Source organism: Terrapene carolina, unplaced genomic scaffold, assembly GCF_002925995.2.
Source record: "Terrapene carolina triunguis isolate 2854851 unplaced genomic scaffold, T_m_triunguis-2.0 Scaffold97, whole genome shotgun sequence".
In the NCBI taxonomy this organism is placed as follows: domain Eukaryota; kingdom Metazoa; phylum Chordata; order Testudines; family Emydidae; genus Terrapene; species Terrapene triunguis.
Window position 1 is genome coordinate 4040818 of NW_020664448.1, and position 22036 is coordinate 4062853.

The window sequence follows — 22036 nt, forward strand, 5'->3', positions numbered from 1 at the left end:
CGCAGCCCCCATTGGCCTGGAGCAGCGAACCGCGGCCAGTGGGAGCCGCGATCGGCCGAACCTGCGGACGCGGCAGGTAAACAAACCAGCCCAGCCTGCCAGGGGCTTTCCCTGAACAAGCGGCGGACAGGCTTTGAGAACCACTGACCTAGAAAATCAAGAAAACCTCCTCACATTAAGAGCCTGATAGATTCTGAGGCTTTAGGTCGGGCCCTAGGAGAATGTTCAGATTGTCCTTCCCTGACTTTTGAGTGCAACCCGAACTCTGGCCACTGGTGCATGTTAGTTCCCATACAATCTCTAGTTGCATGCTCACAGCTGGCTATTTCCAGGATTCCCTGCCTCATTCCCTGAGAACTGTCTACCCCAGGTCCTTTTCTGCAGAACTGTCGCTTAGCCAGTCGGTTCCCAGCCTGTAGCAGTGCCTGGGATTCTTCCGTGCTAAGTGTAGGACTCTGCACTTGTCCTTGTTGAACCTCATCAGATTTCTTTTGGCCCAATCCTCCAATTTGTCTAGGTCACTCTGGACCCCATCCCTACTCTCCAGTGTATCTACCTCTCCCCCCGGCTTAGTGTCATCCGCAAACTTTCTGAGGGTGCAATCCCCAGGGTCAGATCCCTTAACTCAAGCAGGGGGATAGCCGGCAGCCTCTTCCCTTCCCCCCTCAACTCTAGTGCTGTCAGCCCCTCCTCACATCTTACGACTATCTCAAGAAGAAGCCTCCTCTAACTGCATCCTATAGGATATGGCCCTGGGGATGCGGTCCTGAACATCCTTCTCTTGTGCTCTGGTGTCACAGGGCAGGCTCTCTCCCCAGCATCCCAAAGCCTTGTGGGAAGACCTAGGAGCACGGGAGGCGGCAGAAGGCCTGATCTACTACACAGGGATAAAAGACCTCCAACCTCGCAGGGTCCCAGAGCTCAGGCTGCAGCCCAAGCATCTACACAGCGATTTTTCAGCCCTGGAGTCCAGGCCTCAGGAGCCCCAGGCCAACCGCAGGTTTTTATCCCTGGGTAGACATAGCTTTAGGGGCCCGGACAGTGCCTGGATGCAGCAGTGAGAGCTGCTCCCACTACCCTGACTCAAGCACTTCCAGTTGATTAGAGACAATGGGCCAGGATTGCACCAGGGGAGAATGGGGGCAGCTCTATTGAGTTCTTTGGAGCTACCTTGATTTGCACTAGCTGAGATTCTGTGTGTGTCCCGTCCCTCCCATTCCCCACTGCAGCAAAGTTAGCCCTTTCCTGCCCTTCTGTTTTCTGATTCACCTCATTGCTGTGTGTGTAACTGGGGCCACTTTAATACTGACCTTGTGCTAAATCTAAAGCAAACCTCTGCTGGAGTAGAGTCATTGTGTTAAACAATAGGCCTGATTCTCCAGCCTCAGGATATGGGGAACTCCCCTTGACTACAATGGAACCAGGAATTACTACCTTCATGCTTCTGACCTAGCTCTTCTCCACCCCTTTTCTTTCAGCAGGGGGTTTTCTCCACCTGCCCCCAAAAAGATTTTCTTTACTGGGAAGAGACTAGGATTTCTTTTTCTTTCCCTTTAGATGTAGCTTGTTATTTTCCCAGCCTTCCCCTTGGAGATGTGGATTGACACTTGCCCTCTGGTTTTTATTAAACTGCTGCTACGAATCTCTGCACCTGTCTTGGAATTACTGTGGGGTTGGGGAGCCTGCATCCTTAGGGCTAGAGAAGATACCTTTGCAAAGCCTAGTCATACTCACCAGGGGTCTAGCTGGATGATGATCTGGGCATGGGACCTGTTTGTTGGATGATCCAACTCCAGTTATCTTCAGTGGAAGTTGGACTGGGCCCTTGGTCTACTCTGGAGCAAATGTGCTATGTATATTTATGGTGTATTATAGGTGGTTTATGATAATAATACACTGACTTTTTCCCCCTAGAAAGCATCATGCGATGTAATGTCTTTTTCTATCCCCTGATACGCCCAGAGTTGGTGAATTTTTATTACTTGTGCCATGTATTATCCCACCATATAATTATATCCTGCTCCTTTTAATCATTCCAGGCAGTGTAACTCTAAACCTATTTCTTCACCAAGTGTCCTAATGCTCTGGCACAGTGTCTGAGTACCCAGGCCGGGAGAGGGCATTCAGGTAATTTGGGAAAGCCCTTCCCTCTCCTTAATAGTGTCAAGGGAGGAGAGCCGTGCGTTTGTGACCTGCCGTTGAGGAACAGAGAGGGGTTTTTCCTGTTGTTACTTGGGAGGACCATGTAAATTGTAACTCTCTAGATTCCCAGAAGAAAGATTACCTTCAAATGGAGTTAGGTTCAGTGTGTGTATCAGTAACTTAAGGGTGAAGAAACATTGCAGGGATATTATCCCCAAACTAAGCATTATAAACACAGGAAATTTAGAGTTAGAGTTGCACTTAAAAGCAATCCAACTATGCTCAGGAAAGGAATTCATAGTAAGGACCCAAAAAACCGTAACTCTGCCCTGTTGGAGGCAATGCGGCATAGTGGATGGAGCACCGGACTGGGATTCAGGAGAGAGCTGGGTGCTATTCCCAGCTCTGCAAATGACTTGCGGGGTGATATTAGGTGCGTCGCTTCACCACCAGTTGCCTCAGTTTTCCCATCTGTACAATAGGGATAATGATGCTGGCCTCCTTTGTTGCACTGAGATCACTGGATGGAAAGTGCTACATGAGAGCTAGGTAGTGTAATAACAGTGTAATGCAATGACCATCCAATTGTGATTAAGACACCCTAGTGTGTGGCTTTGTGTCGGCTGCTGAGCCAGGTGTGTGCTCCGTGTGGGGGTGACGAACGCCCCTGAGTGAGCCTGAAGTGAAAACACGATGGAGACAAGGCGTGTGTGTTCTCCCGTGGGGCAACTAGGCGACCTCAGCCTCTGACGGGTATAGGGCTGACCCTGCCTCGTTACCCTGCATTAAGCTAAAACGCCTTGTCTCCACGTGTTTTCACCTGGAGATGGCTCACAGGCATTGGCTACCCCCAGGTAAAGCACACACCTTTCTGAGCAGTGAAGACAAGGCCTGTGTGGTCCCAGAGTCAACTGTTTCTAAGGGTCTGGTGTGAGGGCTGGATACAGGACACAGCTGGTTCTATTTTACCCACATTCTTTGGCCTTCCTTTCCTCAGCTGCTTGAAAGTTTCTGATCTGTTCTGTCCCCTCCCTCATTCCCACTGTAGGGCAGAGAGAATCCCTTTTAAAAAAAAAAATATTCAGCCCCTCCAGGCCTTCAACAGCAGCTTCTTGCCCCAAGAAAACCCTCTGGCAGCTACGCCTTCCTTAGCAAGGCCTTGTCCCGGAAAGCCCAGCACAGTCAGGCTGCGCAGAGCTGGTTTTACCAGTTTTCTAGGGCTGTGTGAACAGTGCTCCAGGGGGTACCGGCTGGCTTACAAAGCAGCCAGTAAGCAATTAAGGGCTTGATCCTGCAGTTCTTACGCAAGTACAACTCCCATCAAAGTGAGTGGGAGGCTTGCTCAGGTGAAGGCTGCAAGATCAAGCCCTTATGCAAGGTGCCCAGGTGCCTTGCACCTGTTGCTGGGGTCTAGTATCAGCCCGTGCGGCTATGAAGTTGCCCGGCTGATCGTTTCCTAGACTCTTCTTGGCCGTGACTCACAGCAGGGTGCTGTTACTCCAGTGACATTTATATGGTGGGGGGAGTTAACAGAATTAGTGGTCATGAGAGAGGCTGTTGTAATCCAAAGCAAACTTCTCCAGTGCCTGGGGAAGTGAAATTCTCCCACTTGTCACGGGTAAGTCTCAGGGGATCCTTGTGACTTGCTTGTCTTCTGTAGGGATGCTGCAGGCATGTGGGGTGCTTAGAGACACTCTCTGGCCTTTTTCCCCACTGAGAGAAGGTGTAAATTCCTGTCAGCATCCACTGAGGATACCTTTAGTCACATGCGTCTGACGAAGTGGGTATTCACCCACGAAAGCTCATGCTCCAATACGTCTGTTAGTCTATAAGGTGCCACAGGACTCTTTGTCGCTTTTTGAGGATACCTTGGTTCCTTTGTTTAAAAGAGCCGTAGCTGGGGTTCTCCACGCCCCCGACAAGGGGAAGATAACCTAGGTACCCTCCCACAGCCTGTTAGGACTGTCAGCAGGGCTTCTTGTGTTTCTTTGTGTTACGGTAGCAGCAGGGGGCCCCGGCGGAGATAAGGGCCCCATCGTGCTAGGTGCTGTAAGTGCACATAGTAAGAGACAGACCCTGGAGAGGTGACCGTGCAAACAGACACAGGAAGTATTATCTCCGTTCTACGGGTGGGGAACAGAGGGTACTGTCTACACTGTGATGAAGGAGCCCCGGTATGGCTCACGGCTGGCCCAAGTCAGCTGATTCGGGCTCGTGGGGCTTGGGCTGGGAGGCTATAAAATGTCGTTCGGGCTTTGGGACCCTGCGAGGGGGAAGCCTGAATGTCTACACTGCAGTCTTATAGCCCCGCAGCCCCGACCCTCCCACCAGCCTGAGTCAGGGGACCAGGGCCAGCCACAGGTCTTCTGTCGCAGTGCAGCCATGCCCTCAGGGTCTGAGGGCTTGTCTATACAAACTTTTGTTTGTGGCAAGCTGGGGTGTCAGTTTACCTCGCACTAGTTTGCCATGCACTACGTGTCCAGGATCACGGAGTGGATCCTGCTGCCACGCACTGAAAGCTCCCTTGTGCACTTTGATCTACTCTACTTGGGAACAGGAGTGGACCAAACCGCACTAGGGAACTTCAAGTTCACAGCAGACGCCCAGGGCAAGGCAGTTACAACGTCAGCTCGCCATGAGCTAAGAGTCTGTACAGACAAGCCCCGAGACTGTGGGTACATCTACTGCGCTGTACACCCGGGTCTGTGGACTTGTACTTTTGTGCTCCCAAACCCGAGCTGAAGTGTCCACACTGGCTTGTAAATCTGGGTTTACAATTTCTGGACTAGGGCCTCACAGCCGTACTAATACGTCCATATTTGACTATGCAGATCTTCTGACTCAGGTCTGTGGTGTGAGCTGTGTCCACATTGCAAAATGACAGGGTTTGGACCCGAGTCACAGTGGGACTTGGGCGCTGATCCACGCCCCTAGCAGAGTTTTAGGACACAGGACCTGAATGCTCGCTGGCCCGACTCAGGCTCATTTGTGTGGATGGAAAAGGGGCGTGGGCTCAAACCTGAGTCAGAGCCCGGGCTTAGTGTGCAGTGTGGACATAACCTAAGTGACTTGCCCAAGGTCACACAGGGAATCTGTGGCAGAGCCAGGAATTTAACCCAGGTCTCCTGGACCGGGTCCAGTGCCTGAACTACAAGACCCTCTTCCTCTCTTAGGGACTGTTGTGAGGGGAACTCCTGACCCATAGGAACTATTGCTCAGAGATCAGCCTTACCCCTATACCCTTGGTCCAAATGAACTCCCAAGCTTTAGGACAGGTGGATCCCAAGTTTGTAGCTCAGGTCTGTCTCTGCTTTTGTTGTTTGTAGGTCGCTGTGGGTCTTTACGAGATTCTGTAAAACGTCCTGCTGACTTCACTAGGAGTGGGAGGAGGTACTGGCTGTGCTAAATTGCTGTAGATTAGCAGAAGTCTTTGAAATATGTTGAGTTAAGCCCTCCTCACCCAGGCCCATGCAGACGGCTGCTTCTTATCCACACAGGGATAAGACTCCTGTGGAGTCCTGGAGAAATCTTTTTAACACCACCTGTAAAGTTTATTCACAATGGCAGGAGATGGGACACTAGATGGAGCTGGGGGGAGGTAGGCAGGGCTCTGAGTTACTACAAAAAACTCTTTCCCAGGTATCTGTCTGATGGGTGTTTCCCACATGCTCAGGGTCTAACTGGTCTCCATATTTGGGATCCGAAAGGAATTTCCTCCCAGGTCAGATTGGCAGAGACCCTGGGTTTTTCACCTTCCTCTGCAGCGTGGGGCATGGGTCATTTGCAGGTTTAAACTAGTGCAAATGGTGGATTCTCTGTAACTTGATGTCTATAAATCATGATCTGAGGATTTCACTAACTCAGACCCCTAATCTCTGGCTATCACAGGAATGGGTGGATGAGGTTCTGGGGCCTGCAACGTGCAGGAGGTCAGACTAGATTATCAATGGTCGGTTCTGGCTTTAAAGTCTGTGAGAAGCCGCCTGTCGCCTGAGTAACTGTTCGAGGCCTGATTCTCTCTCTAGTTATGCGTGGGAGCAAGGTGCCGTGTGGCTGTCAGGGAGGTGACTAGCGCACAAGGCCTGCAGGGGGATTGCTGCTATGTGGTTAAAGTCTCTGTACGAGGAGTTACCTGAGCGAACAGAGGAGGGTTTATAAAGGGGCAGTGACACCAGAACAGGTAGGTGACTGTTCTGCTCCACTCAAGTTGCCCCAGAGTTGCTGTAAAGTGAACGTCTGTCATCGGAAGAGACAGTGAAAGGGAAGAGCTGGCCAGTACCTTGCCGTGACGTACAGCTCAGGGTGGATGTGCTTAGCAGCCAGCAAAGCCCAGGCATGCTGCTCTGGGCCACCATGTTGAAGGGAAATGCTAAGGAGAAGCCTCAACAAACCCTTCCAGGAAAATGCCCCGCCACGCTGCAGCCTGGGCAGGGGCACGGCGTCCTGCCACGCCCACGAATCCTAGGGGAGGGCATGCGGCTACACCCACATGGGCTGTGCGTGGGTAAGGGGAACCGTGGCAGGGGCCTGTGCGGCCCATACCCAAAACAATGTGTCACCGCGTGCGTCGCGGCTCTTTGCTGTAGATGCCCCCCAGCCACAAGCAAGGGCATGGCCCCGTTGCGTCTCATAGGCAGGGCCTGGTGTGCCTTCCGTGCCATGCACCTGCACGTGTGGCCTTAACGTGATCGGTTCTGATCCTCAGACACTCTCCTCAGCCCGGCACGTTCTCCCTCCATCCTGGCGGGGGCGGCCAAAGGATAAATGCACGGCTCCATAGTGGGAATGCAGGCCCTGCCGTCCAGCATGGTGTGAGCTGTGGAGTGCAGAAAGGACAGGAAGAACTCGTCAGCCCGGAAACTGCTGTAACGTGGGCTGGGGCAATGTACATTGCGGGCCCTCCCTGAGAGTCTACTCTGTACCTAGCAGACTCTCACCGAGGGCCTGGCTCGGGGGAGGTTTTACACTAGAGTTGTTGGGCGAGCCAGAACATCTCCAAACGCTGGGAGACAGTCTCAGATCTGGACTTTGTGACTAGTCTATGAGGGTTGAGCTAAAACCCTGGATGCAGAGATCCTGGAATTCTGGGAATGTCCTGAACCGGAGGTGACCTGAGCACCTCCGTGGGTCTATAGTGCTGCATAATTTAACCAAATGGGGAAAAAATCCATGGCCCTGTCACACCTGCGGGTGAGGAGGAAAACCACTGAGGGCAATCCTGCAAGGATGCAGAGCCGGATAGACAGAGCACGTATCACCATGGTGATTAAGCCAATTTACATATCTATCAACTCTTAATTAGGGGAGTGCACCCATTGTAGATATGCCAAGCCTATGTTGGCACTTGGCAATGAGTCACTACTAAAGGTTGAGCTGGGCAAGTGCTTCCCCATGAGTCTGACAGCTTGGTCTTCCTTCTCTCCATTTTCATTTGAAAGGAGAATGAAACTCTCTCTAGCCTTTGGAGTTTCAAGGAAAGCCTTCATGATGTGACTTGCGGCAGGGACGTCTGCCTGAGTCTGCAGACAGCCTAGAACTTCCTTGTATCAGGAAGTGCCGTGGTGTGGTATGTGTCAAATGCTGTCCATAGTAGTGGCCATTAATGTGCCCTATCAACTCTTCAGTGTTGTGATCGTAAAGCAGTGATCTGTGATCTCTTTGGCACTGAGCTAGCAGCATGCATATTTATGGCTCTATAAATGATTGTTACAATAATGGGACCAACGGCAATTGGAGTATGGGCGTAGCCATGTGCTATAGTTTATCTATGCTAGGAATTCTCTGGAACAGTGAAACTTCGGTTATCTGAGCCCCAGATCTCTCAGTCCTGGTCCCCAAAGTCCATTACTTCCACTAAAAACTCTCCCGCCCAACCTGAACCATTCCCCTTGCCCTCGTACCATTCAGATAATTGAGGCACGTGTCGAATGTCTAGACCAGTGGCTCTCAACCTTTCCAGACTATTGTACCCCATTCAGGAGGCTGATTTGCCTTCGGTACCCTCAAGTTTCACTGACATTAAAACCTACGTGCTGACAAAATCAGATACAAAAATACAGAAGTGTCACCGCGCACTATTACTGAACAATGGCCGACTTTCTCATGTTTACCATATAATTATAAAATAAATCAACTGGAATATAAATACTGTACTTGCATTTCCATGTATAGTATATAGAGCAGTATGAACAAGCTGTATGAAATTTTAGTGTGTACTGACTTCGCTAGTGCTTATTATGGAGCCGGTTGATGTACCCCCTGGAAGATCTGAATACCCCCGGTATGCGTACCCCTGGTTGAGAACTAGAGGTCCAGACTGGTGTTACTGTGTAGGGGCCCAGTCCTGCTCCCTTTGCAGACAGTGAGGCTCTTTCCATTAGCTTTAATGGGAGATTCTTTTGCAGTAGACAACACAAGTGTATGTTCAGTCCACACCTACAAGGACAACATGTATTGCCAAGGGTAACCCATGTGGGTACTAACAGGGAGTTCCTGGGAAACAGCCACAGCAAAGCAAACCATGAGTCAGGGGATGGCTAGTGCTTACAATAGGCTAATAAGTAATTAGGTCTGCCAGATGCCAAATGGTTTAGACCATAAGCTCTTTAGGTCATGAACCTAGGGCTGAACAGAGACTCTGGGAGTATCACAGTTCCATTACTCCAGCGCAGAAGAGAGACTCCAAGGCCTTTTCCTCTTGGGTGTCTTTGGGTGGAGAAGGGGTGTGCGTATCCAGGCAATTTGAACATTGATGGGAAGAGATGTTTGTATATAGGGGGTCTGAATATCCTCCAGGTCAGAGTCCCCAGCCACTTTCCCTCCCAGAATATAATGATCACCCAAATGCTCGTTTGTGACACTCCCTCACATCTTGTCTCAAACCGGATTGAAAGCTCTCTGGGGTAGGGACTGTCTCTGTGTCTGTATGGTGAGGCCTGGAAGCAGATTCCTGTAATTTACCAGCGCTGTGATTTGTTACAAGCCCTGGGGAGTTACGGGCATGCTCCAAATGTGTGCTTCATGGGCTCACTCTCTCTTTCACAGCTCCTGCTTGTAATTATTAACTGGCTTGGCATGAAGCAAGTGGGTCAGGGCCACCGAGAGCACAGAGGGAGGAAATGAGGAATTGATATGCCAAGAAGTGTGTTTTTTCAAGGGGGTTTATCCATCTGCAGAGCTCAGGAATAGATCTTTCTTTACTGGTTGTATGCTGCACCTTGAGCTCTAGATCAAAAGTCATGGGGTGGGGGGTCGGGGCGGAATCATAACAGCTTCTCCCATGTTCTGATCTGTGCTTAGTGCTTTGGAGCAGCCCTCGAGGCCACGTGTGCTGTATGTGCAGCTTCTGTGCACAGCAAAGAGGGAACGGTCATCGGAGATGGGCAAATTATGGCCTCTCCATTGGGGTGAGCGGAGTGGAGCCAGGAAGGAGAGGGACCCTTCCCGTCACACCAGGCTTTAGGGGAGCTAGGCAGAGTGTTTGCTCCCTGGGCATTCAGGGGGAAGAGCTACGCTCCATGCCAAGCTCCCGCTGCAGATCCCTCTGATATGGGAGCAGGGTTAATGGGTTAGTTCCCACTGGGGCCACTGCCCGGCTGCTACTGCACAGACACAGAGGGTAGCTAATGCCAGCAGTGTAGTGGGGGGTGGTTTGGGCATCTGGATGTGCTGAGATGTGTGGGTCTCGGGTTATTTGCTCTTTTAGGGGGCTGAAGCACCCTGCTCCTACACATGGCACAGAAGGAACTCCTGACCCTTCCCTCGACAGAACAGCTGGGAAGGAAGGTGTGGGACTTCCTGCCCTGCACAGGTTTCTCTGGTGTGGGAGAGAGGTTGTTGCCCACAGGCTTAGCTGATCCAGACAGGTTAACTGGGCTGGAAGGAGCCGGGAGTTTCATGGGAACTTGTTTGTTGCTTTGAGTTTGGCTTTTGCCTCTTCCGCAAGGTTCCCCCTGTATTTCAGACTCCAAGAACCCCCGGATCTCCAAAGGGAAGGGGACTGGTCTTGCTGGTGCAGTGTGGTCCAGCGGGTACAACACCGGGTGGGGTCTCTGCACTCCATGCTCTGCCACTCACCTCCTGGGCGTCCTTGGGCAAGTCACTTCACCTCTCTGGGTCGCTGTTTCCCCCGCCGATTCCTTGCCTGTCTTGTCTAATTACATTGTATGTGTGTGTATGTATGTACAGCACCCAGCTCACTGGGGTCTTGATCTCAGTTGGAGGCTTCTGGTAGATGCTACTGTATGGCAGATACATTTGCCCCCCCCCGGCACTTCTTCGTCCCCCCCCCCCCCTTTTCTGCACCGTGCAGCTCTTTCACCGGAAGGTGGTTTTAGTGTTATAAATTGGACGGCGACACAGAAAGGAAGCTGTGGTTTGAGCGTAGCACATGGAGGCAGGGTGTGAGGCAAACGGCTACACTTCAGAGCGCACGAGCCATGGGACCACATCGTCAATATCTCATAGCAGTGGTCTAGGACTTCATATTGTACGAGCACTGCGCATACAGCTCATCGGCGACAGCATGGCAGGGGGAGGCAGGTTTTATCCGCACTTCACAGGTGGGTGCTGTCAAACAAGAAGCCAGAGACCTGGTTTTTCTGACGTGCCGAGCAGACACAATTCCACTGCTATCACTCCCATCTGGCACCAGGCAGGCAGACGATGAGCTGGGTTTTCCGCTTTTCTGCTAGATGCTTCTGTCCGTAGCCTTATTCTCCTAACTGGCTCTCATTCCATGTGTGTGTTTCATCCACCTGTGGTGTCCTCACTGATATGCAGCTTATGAGCTCTCTGGGGCAGGGCCTGTCTTCCTGGTGGCTTATCTGTGTAGCATCTAGGACTACGGGAAACTGGTCCTTTCTCTTCCACGGTGGAAAGCACCATTGTTTTCCCTGTCACTCAAGCCCATAATCTTGGCTTCGTCTTTGACTCTGCCCTCATCTTCCATCCCCACGTCCAGGCTGTGTCTCCAGCTGTCACTTCTTCCTGCGCAACCACTCAGCAATCAGATCTCGGCTCTGTGCCCATGCTGCCAAAGCGCTTGTCCAAGCCTCCATCATCTCAGGGCTTGACCTCATCTCCTGCTCTTTAGCCTGGCTGGCTCCCGCCATCCCTCCAGCCCATTCACAATGCTGCAGCTAAGATAGTCTTCTTGGCCTGTCACTCTGACTGTCACCTCATCTTTAAATCCCTCCATCGCCCCCTTCACCTCGTCAAACACACCTGGTCCTCACTTACAAAGTCCTCCGCAGTTCACCCCTACTTTTCCTCTCCATCCTGTTATCTTAATTCCCAGAGATTCGAGCCTCTATTGCCTGAGTCTGCCTTTCTTTGGCAAGCGCTTTCCTGCTTTCTCTCCCTTACGATTGGGAAGAGCTCCCAGTCACAATCCATAAAACCACCACCGCGCCCTAGTCCCAGTCCCAGAATACAGGCAGGAGACTGCAACTTGCAAAATAAATACGTTGCTCTTACTCAGTGCTTTTCATCAGTAGATTGCAAAGCACTTTACAGTACTGCGATCTCCATTTGACCAGATGGGGAAACTGAGGCACAGGGTGAGACATGACTTGCCCGAAGTCACCCAGCAGGCCAGTGGCTGAGCTGGAAGACACTGAAAGCTCCTTGAGGCACGGACCAGCTTCTTGTTCTGTGTTTGTACAGCACCTTGCACAATGGAGTCCTGCTCCTGACTAGAGCTCCTAGGCAGTACAGTCGTACAATTATAAATAATCACACACACCCCCCTCCCCCAAGTCTGCTGAGGTCCAGTCCAAGGATCTGTCCACTAGCATACCTGCCTCTACTGCTAACTGCAGGAAGCATCGCTGCTGAGGGGCTGAGCATTGTGCACATCCTGTCAGATTTGTTGTTCTGTCTCTCACCCCGTTTGTCTGTGTTCCCCTGTTCTGGCTTGTGGTTCAGACTGTCAGCTCCGTGGGCCAGGGACCATCACTTACCATACGTTTGCACAGTACCTTGCACAACGGGGCTTCCCTGGTTGAGGCCTTCAGGTGCTGTTGCAACAGAAGGGTTAAATAACCATGAAAGCCCCTGAAGTCAATGGGAGACTTTCTGCTGCCTGTGGTGGGTTTCGGATCAGGGCCTAGGACTGCATCATTGCAATCGCTTCTCCTTCAGCATCTCTCGGCTAAATAGCAGCTCCTAGGAGATAGCAGCGCGCCACTGGGGGTCTGGAACTGTGTACCAGCCGTGTCCGCGGGCTCTGCCCCGCTCACGAGGATGAGGATGAATGCCAAGGAATGTGCCCTCCAGTGACTCCCTAGGAGGAAGTGCTTCTTGGGCGGAGGATATCCTGCCATTGTCAGAGCTGTGCATGGAGCTCGGGTCCTGCTCTTTCCGCATATCCCTAGTGCTGATAAGAGGAGGGGAGCGACACGCGTGGCAAGGCAGAGTGCCCCTGTGGAAATGCTTACACCAGCTCTGCGTACGGCGGGGGAGGCGTAGCGCAGGGACAGAGAGGAGGTGCAAACGGCCTCCCCCATGCAGGGGTGACTGGGGCTGCCCCAGCCCCGAAAGCTGCCCTAACTTGTGCCCCTATTTCAAATCCCCCTGTGGGGCCTTGTGTGACCCATCTCAGGGCTGTGAGTCACCTGCTTGCCACCTGCCTCCAGCACAAGGGAGTCTTGTCTGTACAAGCTGGGTGTCAGCCCCCTAACACAGCCAGCCTGTCAGCCACTCTCCTCTGCGCTCCGCCAGCCCCCCTTTGCCTTGCAGGTTGATAACAGATGCACCCCAGTCTCTGAGTCCCTTCAAAGTCCCGATCGCTGGATACCCACAGAAATCCCAGATCCTGTGTTCCCAGTGGAACAGTGTACCCTGGTTTTACGTTAGATCACCGCTCCTGCGTGACACACAGCACTTGAGTTCAATTATAAAATGAAAGGAAATGTATTTAAGAAAGAAATGAGGTTCAAATAATAACCCGTAGGAGAGATGGGAAAATGGTTACGGAGAAAGCAAAATCGTAACACGCTTCTAGAGACGAATCTTAACTAATGATTAACCTCTCAGCTAAAGAAGTTGATCTCACCCAAAGTTCTCTTCAGCATTTGCCACCAAGCCTGACTGAGATCCCTTTTTCCTGAAGCAAACTTGCTGTCGGTTTACCTCCTAGGTGAAGGATGCCAGGGTGTCTGTTTGCACACCTGAATATACCAGAATAGACCTTTGTTGTTCACCTCAAGGTAGGTTCCCCCTCACCTCCTGCTGTTTACCTCAATAGGTCCCCCCCACCCCTCACTGGTTACCTCCTCCTGCCAGCTGTTTGTTAGCATTTGACTTAGACTGCTCAGAGACTTCGGTCGAATGCTGTGCAATCCGCAGTGCCCGCCCACCAAGATAAGTGTCTCCCATCCCCTGTCCTGAGGAGTTTGTCTCAAGACACGCTGCCTTTGAGTGACCTGTTTTTTAACTGCAGACCTAGAGAACATCACACTAAGTGTATATACCCCAGGGCCGCCCGGGAGGAGGGGGGGGCAAGTGGGGCAATTTGCCCCAGGCCCCGCAGGGGCCCCCATGAGAGTTTTTCGGGGCCCCTGGAGCGGGGTCCTTCACTCGTTCCGGGGGCCCTGGAAAACTCTCGCGGGGCCCGGGCCCCCGGAGCTTCTTCCGCTTCGGGTCTTCGGCTGCAAGTCTGCCTTTGCATGCCCCCTCCTGCCCCTCTGGTTCACCTGCGCCCTGCCCCAGAACACCTCCCTGATGTGTGCCCCAGCTATAGAGGCTTGTAAGCATGTCCTGCACCCCCTTTATGCCAGGCTAACTGGTGCACGGGGCTGCAGGGCCCAGATGGCTAGGGCTCTAACTTGTCCAAACATATCACGTAGGTGAAATCAGGGTCCACACTTGCAATGTTAAAACCGCCTGACAAAACTGGCCCTCAGCAATAGCGAGCATTGTGTCTGCATACACTCTATCTAGACAACGTGTCTGCAAGTGTCTAGCTGTATGTGATGCTAATGACACTGTTGTTGTTAGTAACAGGGTCTGATCCAAAGCCTCCTGAAGCCAGAGAGAGTTTTGCCGTTGATCCCAGTGGGTTTTGGATCAGGCCCCTGGAAACTTTCATTAGAATATCTTAATGCGCTTCACAAACATTAGTTAATGACACTCCACTTTAGTACAAATTGTAGGGTTTTGTGGTTTAAAAAAATCCGTTTACCACACCGGAGCCCACCACAAATGATTCTGCAGGGATGGATTGATTGATTTTGATTTGGTTTAAGATTCCTTTGTAAACAGGTTTGAAGTGAAACCTGCCCCTGTGGTGTTAGGAACCCCAATGCTGAACCATTGAGAGCACAGGAGAAACTGGCTACTGAAACTGGCTTGAGATGCCTGTGAAACAGACAGGCCCGTTTTCATTTGTCTCATCTAGCCACTGGACTGGGACTCGGGTGACTTGAATTCTGATTCTGACACTTGATTTGAGACTTGGGCAGTTGACGCCTTTGATCCTCAGCGTCCCCTCTCTGTGAAATGGGCACAATAGTATTTAACCACTTGATGGTGATGTTAGGAGTCCTAACTAAGTAATGCTTGTAAAGTGCTATGTGTTTGCAAAATATTCTGCAGGCTAGTCAGTGTCAGAGCCTGACAGCATCAGGATTAGAACCCAGGGATTCTTGGTGCCCGTCCCCAAGCTGCAATTTACGAGCTCATTCCACCGCTAGGATAATTCCTCACCCCATAAGTCAAGATTGGATATTTCTCTAAAAGATATGCTATGGCTCAAACAGAAGGGAGGGCTGGACGCAGGAATTACTAGGCGAAGTTCTGTGGTCTGGGTTATGCAGGAGGTCCGATGAGATGATTGCAATGGTCCCTTCTGGCCTTAGTATCTCTGAATAGTTGAAATAATTTGTCTAAAAGGTGCTGCAATAGTGAAACAAGTGAATTTTGCGCGCACACAAATATTCTCATCAAGAATAGTTTCCCCGGCGTTGTGTTGCTGGTTGGGGCTCTTTTGGAGCATAAGCAGGGGCTGGCCACATGCTCCTATTCTGAGCTTTTGTGGTTTAAAACAAAACACAACAAGAAAAAGGTTGGCCACACAATGTTTCTGCAATTATTATTTTTTAAAATTCCAGTGGAAACAGGGTTGAAAAGAAACTTGCCCCTGGGGTGTGAGGAAACAAAATGCTTCAGCATTGTGATGCCACAGGAGAAACTGAAAGGTGAAACTGATTGGAGACAGCTGTGTGTCACCAGCTGTGATGAAGGTGTAAGGTCCAATGGTCGAAGTGAATTGAGATGGGGTTGAAAGGGCCCTGTTTCACAGTGGGAACTTGCTGTGGGATGAGAGCTGGGCACAGTGGAAATCAGCTCTTCTGCTTTAGAAAACATAAGAGCTGCCAGACACACCACAAACTATGTAGTAAACATGTTGTTCTAGGCTGTTTGTTGTTGGTCGCTCTCTTCCCACTTCCTCAGAGTTGTTTGTATCCAACAGCAACTGTCTGGTAACGTGCCAGTGATTCGTATATGTTTCAGTGTGAGGAATGAGGAACTTCTAAGTGTTTTGCAAAGGTGGTTCTAATAAGTGGGAGTCCCGTTGGTATTTGCATCAGTGAGGCGAAACCAGTGACTCTTGGCAATTTCCCTTAGGTTTAACCCCAACACTGCAGGCCAAAAGCCTTTTCAAGTGGAACCCGATTCAGATGAGGTTTACACACACTTTCTCCACAACATCTACAAAAAAAAGCTGTGTCCAGGCAGGGCATTGAGCTGGACTCAGGAGACCCTATTCCTTGCTCTGCAACAGGCCTCTTGTGTGATCACTTAAGGTGTGTCTACACTGCACTCTCAGCCTGGGCTCTGACTCAGGTTTGAGCCCAAGCTCCCCTTCCATCCACACATAAATCAGTCTGACTTGGATTAGTGAGCACTCAGGACCTGGGTCCTAGGGCCCGCTGTGACTCGGATCCAACCCCTGTCAATTTGCAATGTGGACGTGGCTCAAGCCACAGATCTGAGTCAGAAGGTCTACGCAATGCAGTAAATTGGGAGGAGTGGTAGATACGCTGGAGGGTAGGGACAGGATACAGAGGGACCTAGACAAATTAGAGGATTGGGCCAAAAGAAACCTGATGAGGTTCAACAAGGACAAGTGCAGTGTCCTGCACTTAGGATGGAAGAATCCCATTCACTGTTAGACTAGGGACCAAATGGCTAGGAAGCAGTTCTGCAGAAAAGGACCTAGGGGTCACAGTGGACGAGAAGCTGGATATGAGTCAACAGTGTGCCCTTGTTGCCAAGAAGGCTAACGGCATTTTGGGCTGTATAAGTAGGGGCATTGCCAGCAGATAGAGGGATGTGATCATTCCCTTCTATTCAACATTGGTGAGGCCTCACCTGGAGTACTGTGTCTAGTTTTGGGCCCCACACTACAAGAAGGATGTGGAAAATTTGGAAAGAGTCCAGCGGAGGGCAACAAAAATGATTAGGGGGCTGGAGCACATGACTTATGAGGAGAGGCTGAGGGAACTGGGATTGTTTAGTCTGCAGAAGAGAAGAATGAGGGGGGATTTGATAGCTGCTTTCAACTACCTGAAAGGGGGTTCCAAAGAGGATGGATCTCGACTGTTCTCAGTGGTACCAGATGACAGAACAAGGAGTAATAGTCTCAAGTTGCAGTGGGGGAGGTTTAGGTTGGATATTAGGAAAAACTTTTTCACTAGGAGGGTGATGAAGCACTGGAATGCGTTACCTAGGGAGGTGGTGGAATCTCCTTCCTTAGAGGTTTTTAAGGTCAGGCTTGACAAAGCCCTGGCTGAGATGATTTAGTTGGGAATTGGTCCTGCTTTGAGCAGGGGGTTGGACTAGATGACCTCCTGAGGTCCCTTCCAACCCTGATATTCTATGGATGTGTCCAGCAATTGCAGAGTGGACGCTCAAGTGCCAGCTTGGAAACACCAAGTGCACAAGCGCGGGTCCCACAGACTCGGGTTTACGATGCAGTGCAGACACACCCATAGGGCTGGTCTACACTTGAAACTCTCCAGCTGCTGCTGTAGCGCTTCAGTGTAGACACTATCAATGCCGACGGGAGGGGTTCTCCCATCTGTGTGGGGAATCCACCGCCCCAAGGGCAGTAGCTAGAATTCTTCCATTAACCTAGCACTGTCTACACCAGGGGTTAGGTCGGCTTAACTACATCTCTCAGGGGTGCAGATTTTTCACATCCCTGCACATCGAAGCTGGGTCAAGCTAACTTTTCAGTGTAGACCAGGCCTTAGTCTCCCAGTGTCTCAGTTCTCCATCTATAAAATGGGGCTACCAGCACTGCCCTACCTCCCGGGGCGGGGAGGAGGGCCTCGGCAGATAAATACAGTCAATACATCGCTACCCCGATATAACGTGACCCGATATAACACGAATTTGGATATAACGCAGTAAAGCAGCGCTCCGGGGGGGCGGGGCTGTGCACTCCCGTGGATCAAAGCAAGTTCTGTATAACGCGGTTTCACCTATAACATGGTAAGATTTTTTTTGGCTCCCGAGGACAGCGTTATATCTGGGTAGAGGTGTATTGTGAGGTGCTGAGAGACGCTAGTAAATAGGGGACTACACGGATCATTCTTTTGACCTGGCCAGCACCATAGCTGTGCAGAATCATGGTTGGCAAAGGGCTCCCTGCTCTCATTCTGTGACAGACTCACGCAAGCTGTGCCCTGCAGCGAGGGCTTGGCTCTCCCAGCCGGCTTTTGTTTCCCGCTTTGTGTCTCTAGATTTCCTGGTGATTCTCAGGCAGGGAATGTTTTTCATTTTGCATAATCTCATCTGTGTCCCCTGAAGGAGAACTTCCCACCCAGTTGCCTCTGAGGCGTGAACAGGTGGCTCTGTGACCCCGCTTCTCCTTCCACTGATGTTTAATTCGCCTCCTGCCTGTGCCCTCTTGCCAAGAGCGTAGCAGTGACAATGTGTTTTCCTCCATCTTCCATCATTGGGCAGCTGTGTTTATTTTGCCAGGTACATACCTGTTCCCTCTTCCTTTCCTAGAGCACATACTGGGCATCATCTTGTCATGGCTGTATCCCCACCTTCTGAAGAACGTCCCCACGTTTGCTGAGAGATGGCTTAATTTACTGATTTGCAAAAATAAAGCTGCTATGTAGATATTTTTGTATAGTACATTTGCTGTCTCATAATATATAAAATAGAGTTTACCGAACCTGCAGCCCATTGACAGGCAGGGTGGGGCACTGGGCCAGAAGGAGGCCTTGATTCTCTTCCTGGATTAGCCACTGACCTGCAGGGTGACCTTGAGCAAATCACTGCCCCACTCTGTGCCTCAGTTTCCCATCCCACTTCATGCCTCACTAGACCATAAGCTCTTTGGGGGCTGACACCATTTTTTACTATGTGTCTGTACAGCGCCTGGCACAATCGGGCCATGATCTTGGTTGAGGCCTCTAGGCAAATAGTAAGAATAATCCCATGGCCACTTGGAACTTCTCAGTGACTCTAGAGCTAGACTTGAACCCAGAACTTGCTGCTTCGGAATCACAGGCCTTTAACACTTTTGCTCCAGGGGCGTCTTCTTCAGGTCTTAGCAATACAGGGTAGAGGTCTGCTCGGACCCCAGTTTAAAACCCAGCCTGAGCCTGACCTGAGCGTGCTGAGTCCTTTTCAGACTGCACCCGGACCCAACGCTTGCCCCTGAACGTGTATCAGCGTTGCTGCCTGGTGGGGCTCCCCAAGCCCGTGATCTGTCTCCGCTACCTCCTGCCTGCAGGGTAGGTGCAGCGCTGGCTGTGTGCCTCGCTCCTGCTGGCCGCCGCACTGCCACCTTGCTGCTGTCGTCAGCCCCATCGCTCCTCAGGGCGCACACAGCAAGCGAGGTGGTGGTGACGACAGGAGTCCCGTTCTGGACGCTGCACTGCAAGGATTGGAAAGAGTCCAGAGGAGAGCAACACAAATTATAAAAGGTTCAGAAAACTTGACCTGTGAGGAAAGGTTAAAAAACTGGGCATGTTTCATCTTGAGAAAAGATGACTGATGGGGAGCCTGAAAACCGTCTTCAAATATGTTAAGGGCTGTGATGAAGAGGGCAATGATTAATTATTCTTCATGTCCATCCATGGTAGGACAAGTAGTAATGGGCTTAATGTGCAGCAAGGGAGGTTTACGTTGGATGTTAGGAAACACTTTCTAACTAGAAGGGCAGTTACGCTCTGGAATAGACTGACCAGCTGTCTGGCAGTGGCTCAGAAGAGCATGTGGACCAGCCTCAGGGCAGACTGTGAAGAAGCAGGGCACAAACCCCAGGCTGGTTGAGAGTTCTATTCTTAGATTTCACCAGCCGGTTATCAAGTGTAACTAGGGATGTAAATACCCTTTAAAAAGTTAACCATTTAAACGATTAAAAAATATTTCATTTAAATGGTTAACCGATTAAAGGGCCGGCCGGCTGGTGCAGTCAGGGCCGATCCGGCCGGCTGGTGTGGCCGGGGCCGGCGTGGGGCTGCTGGGGCCGGCCGCCCGGCCAGCCCAGGGGTTAACAGTTAAGACGGGTTAACCAGTAAGACTAATGCTAACCAGTTAACTGGTTAACATTTTACATCCCTAAGTGTAACCTACTCAGGCACTATAACAGCTTTAACATGGAGTCACAGACAGTCCCCTAGGGTGCTCTGATCTGTCTTGTCGCCCAGGTACGCCTGCCTTTGTGATAGATGGTCCCTTACACCACCAATCACAGCAATATTCAGATTACTCCCAGTCCCAGTGGACCAGTCACTTATCCCAGGTCAATTGCATTTTAGATCTCATACCAAAGACAATGCTTGTAGCCAATCCTGTAATAAACTATCTAAAGATTTATTATACAGGAAGAGGAAACGAGAGGTATTTACAAGGTTAAAGCTGGTAAACATATAAACCCACAAATGAATTGCAATCTTAAGTTTCAAAAGGTAATAAAAGCTTCTATAATAAGCAAGGTCTATATGTCCTTTATCTACCACTCAGAGTCCAAGCAGCATGGCGATCTAGTTCCCCCTTATTAGGGGTTTTCATGGGGGGATAGTCCATCTGGTGTTCTGCCTTCCCTGTTGGGCAGAACACCCAGGGACATCCCCCACACTGGTTAATGTCTCTCTCCTGTCTGGTGATTTGCATAGTCAGAGAGGCTCACAGTACAAATGCTCAAATATTACCTTACAGTCTGGGGTGCAAATGTTATAAGTGACATTATTGCAGGCAGCAACTCACAAGCATTCCGTAAAGACTAAACACATGCGTATAATTCTAATACCCATGTTAACAATTCTGACAGACAGCTGAGCCCGACGGATTCCAACTATATATTTGTTAGTATTCAGCTGAGGTGTGGGGACCTTGGCATGAGCTGACACCCAGTGTCACATAGGCTTCCAACGGAGGTTGTGGAATCCCTGTCAGTGGCGGTTTTTAAGACTAGGTTAGACAAGTACCTGTCAGGGATGGCTTAATTAGGAGATGTAAGTAAACCACCTGCAGCTTGGGGTATGGGAGATGGACTCCGCCTCTTGAGGTCCCTTCCAGCCTAGATTTCGGTCAGTCTATGTTCTGTGTAGAAACTGGGTGAAGTAGTTTGTTTTATGGTTCGGCGGATCTGGTAACACCCAAGCTGTTCTGAATCTCCCATGAACAGGTGGAAAAACAAGTTGGCTGACTCACTGCTTGTTTGATTGTGTCTTTAGTGGGGCAAAACATGTGGAGAGAGGGCACACAAAGCAGTATTGCCTTGCTGCGCGTGTGGTATTTTTCCAGCTTTGTTGAACGTATTTGTTTATAAGGAGGGAATCTGGTCACATGGGCTTCAATCAAGTGCAGAGTTTCCGCTTCACTGCAGACCGCAAACGTTGAAAGAACTCGGGTATTGCTAGCAACATAACGTGAAGCTAGAAAACAAGACACTATGGTTGAAATCAAGGCTCCATTGAAGTCAATGGCAAAACTCCCTCTCACTTCAATGGGACCAGGATTTTCCCCCTATGATCAGAAGGCTAAAGACCTACTAGAAACTTCCTACTGTACCGTGCTGGGATCAGCCCACTGAATTCTAGAAGTTGCCTCAAGTGGCATGTGTTGTCATGGCAGATTGCATGCGGAGTCATGCCATTAAGCCGAGATGTTGTGCTGTAGGAGCCTGGTTCTGGAGGGGTGGAATTTTTGCAGCGGGAAGAGAATAGTCTTTTAGTTTGCAATCGGACCCTACCTGTATAAGCACTTTAAACAGTTATCCTGGTTTCAGCACTCATGTGTAATCACTACCAGCTGGCAGTGCTGGCTGGCTCCAATGCCCCAAAATCTCTGGAGGCGATAAAGGGAATTCCGTAATATACCTGAGTCATATGATTGACCTCCTCCAAGAAAATGTCTCTCCCATTTTAGCCCTTTCAGCCTCTTAACTGCTGTGCCTCACATCTGGATTCAAGCTGTGTTTTAATGCACCAGTGTTTTAATCCACTGTCTGTGCATCCTATTTCCATTGTTGTTATAATGTGATGGCCTTGATCTTTCTCGCCCAGGTTGTATTTATTTTGCATCAGCCATGGAAGTGTCTGTTTCTAATACTCCTTTGAGTACTCCTGGCTTTTGTGCAAGAGAAAAAAGCAATTAGGCCACCCAGGGCATTTTAATGTGCCAAATCTAATGTGTAAATTGGAGGCAATGATGGATTTAACAGCAGGAAGTGTCAGAATTCTGCCTCTCTCTTTAATGGTTTTTAACAAGTATTCTTGAACTGCAACATTCTTTCTCGTTTCACTTGAGAGTCTCCTTTGCAAATCAAATTGATTTCCGTCAGTGAGTCATTCGTTTATATAATTAAAGTTATATTTACATAGTGCCTATCGTCCCAGGGGATCCCAAAGTACTTCACCAA

The 22036-nt window shown here is 50.3% G+C and overlaps 1 protein-coding gene across 7 annotated transcripts in view; it reads left to right on the plus strand.

Moving 5' to 3' along the window:
- Window positions 1-22036, plus strand: part of CAPN5 (calpain 5) — a 119003-nt gene that overhangs the window by 4233 nt on the left and 92734 nt on the right. For 3 of the 7 annotated variants that reach the window (XM_026651631.2, XM_029911567.1, XM_026651633.2), the window contains exon 2: window positions 13283-13352. The exons of 2 other annotated variants lie outside the window; for them this stretch is intronic. The gene's annotated coding sequence lies outside the window, so the exon portion shown is untranslated. Of the gene's footprint in view, window positions 1-818; window positions 1001-13282; window positions 13353-22036 lie in introns of all 7 variants that reach the window. 2 more of the 7 variants (XM_026651629.2, XM_026651632.2) reach the window with 1 other exon arrangement.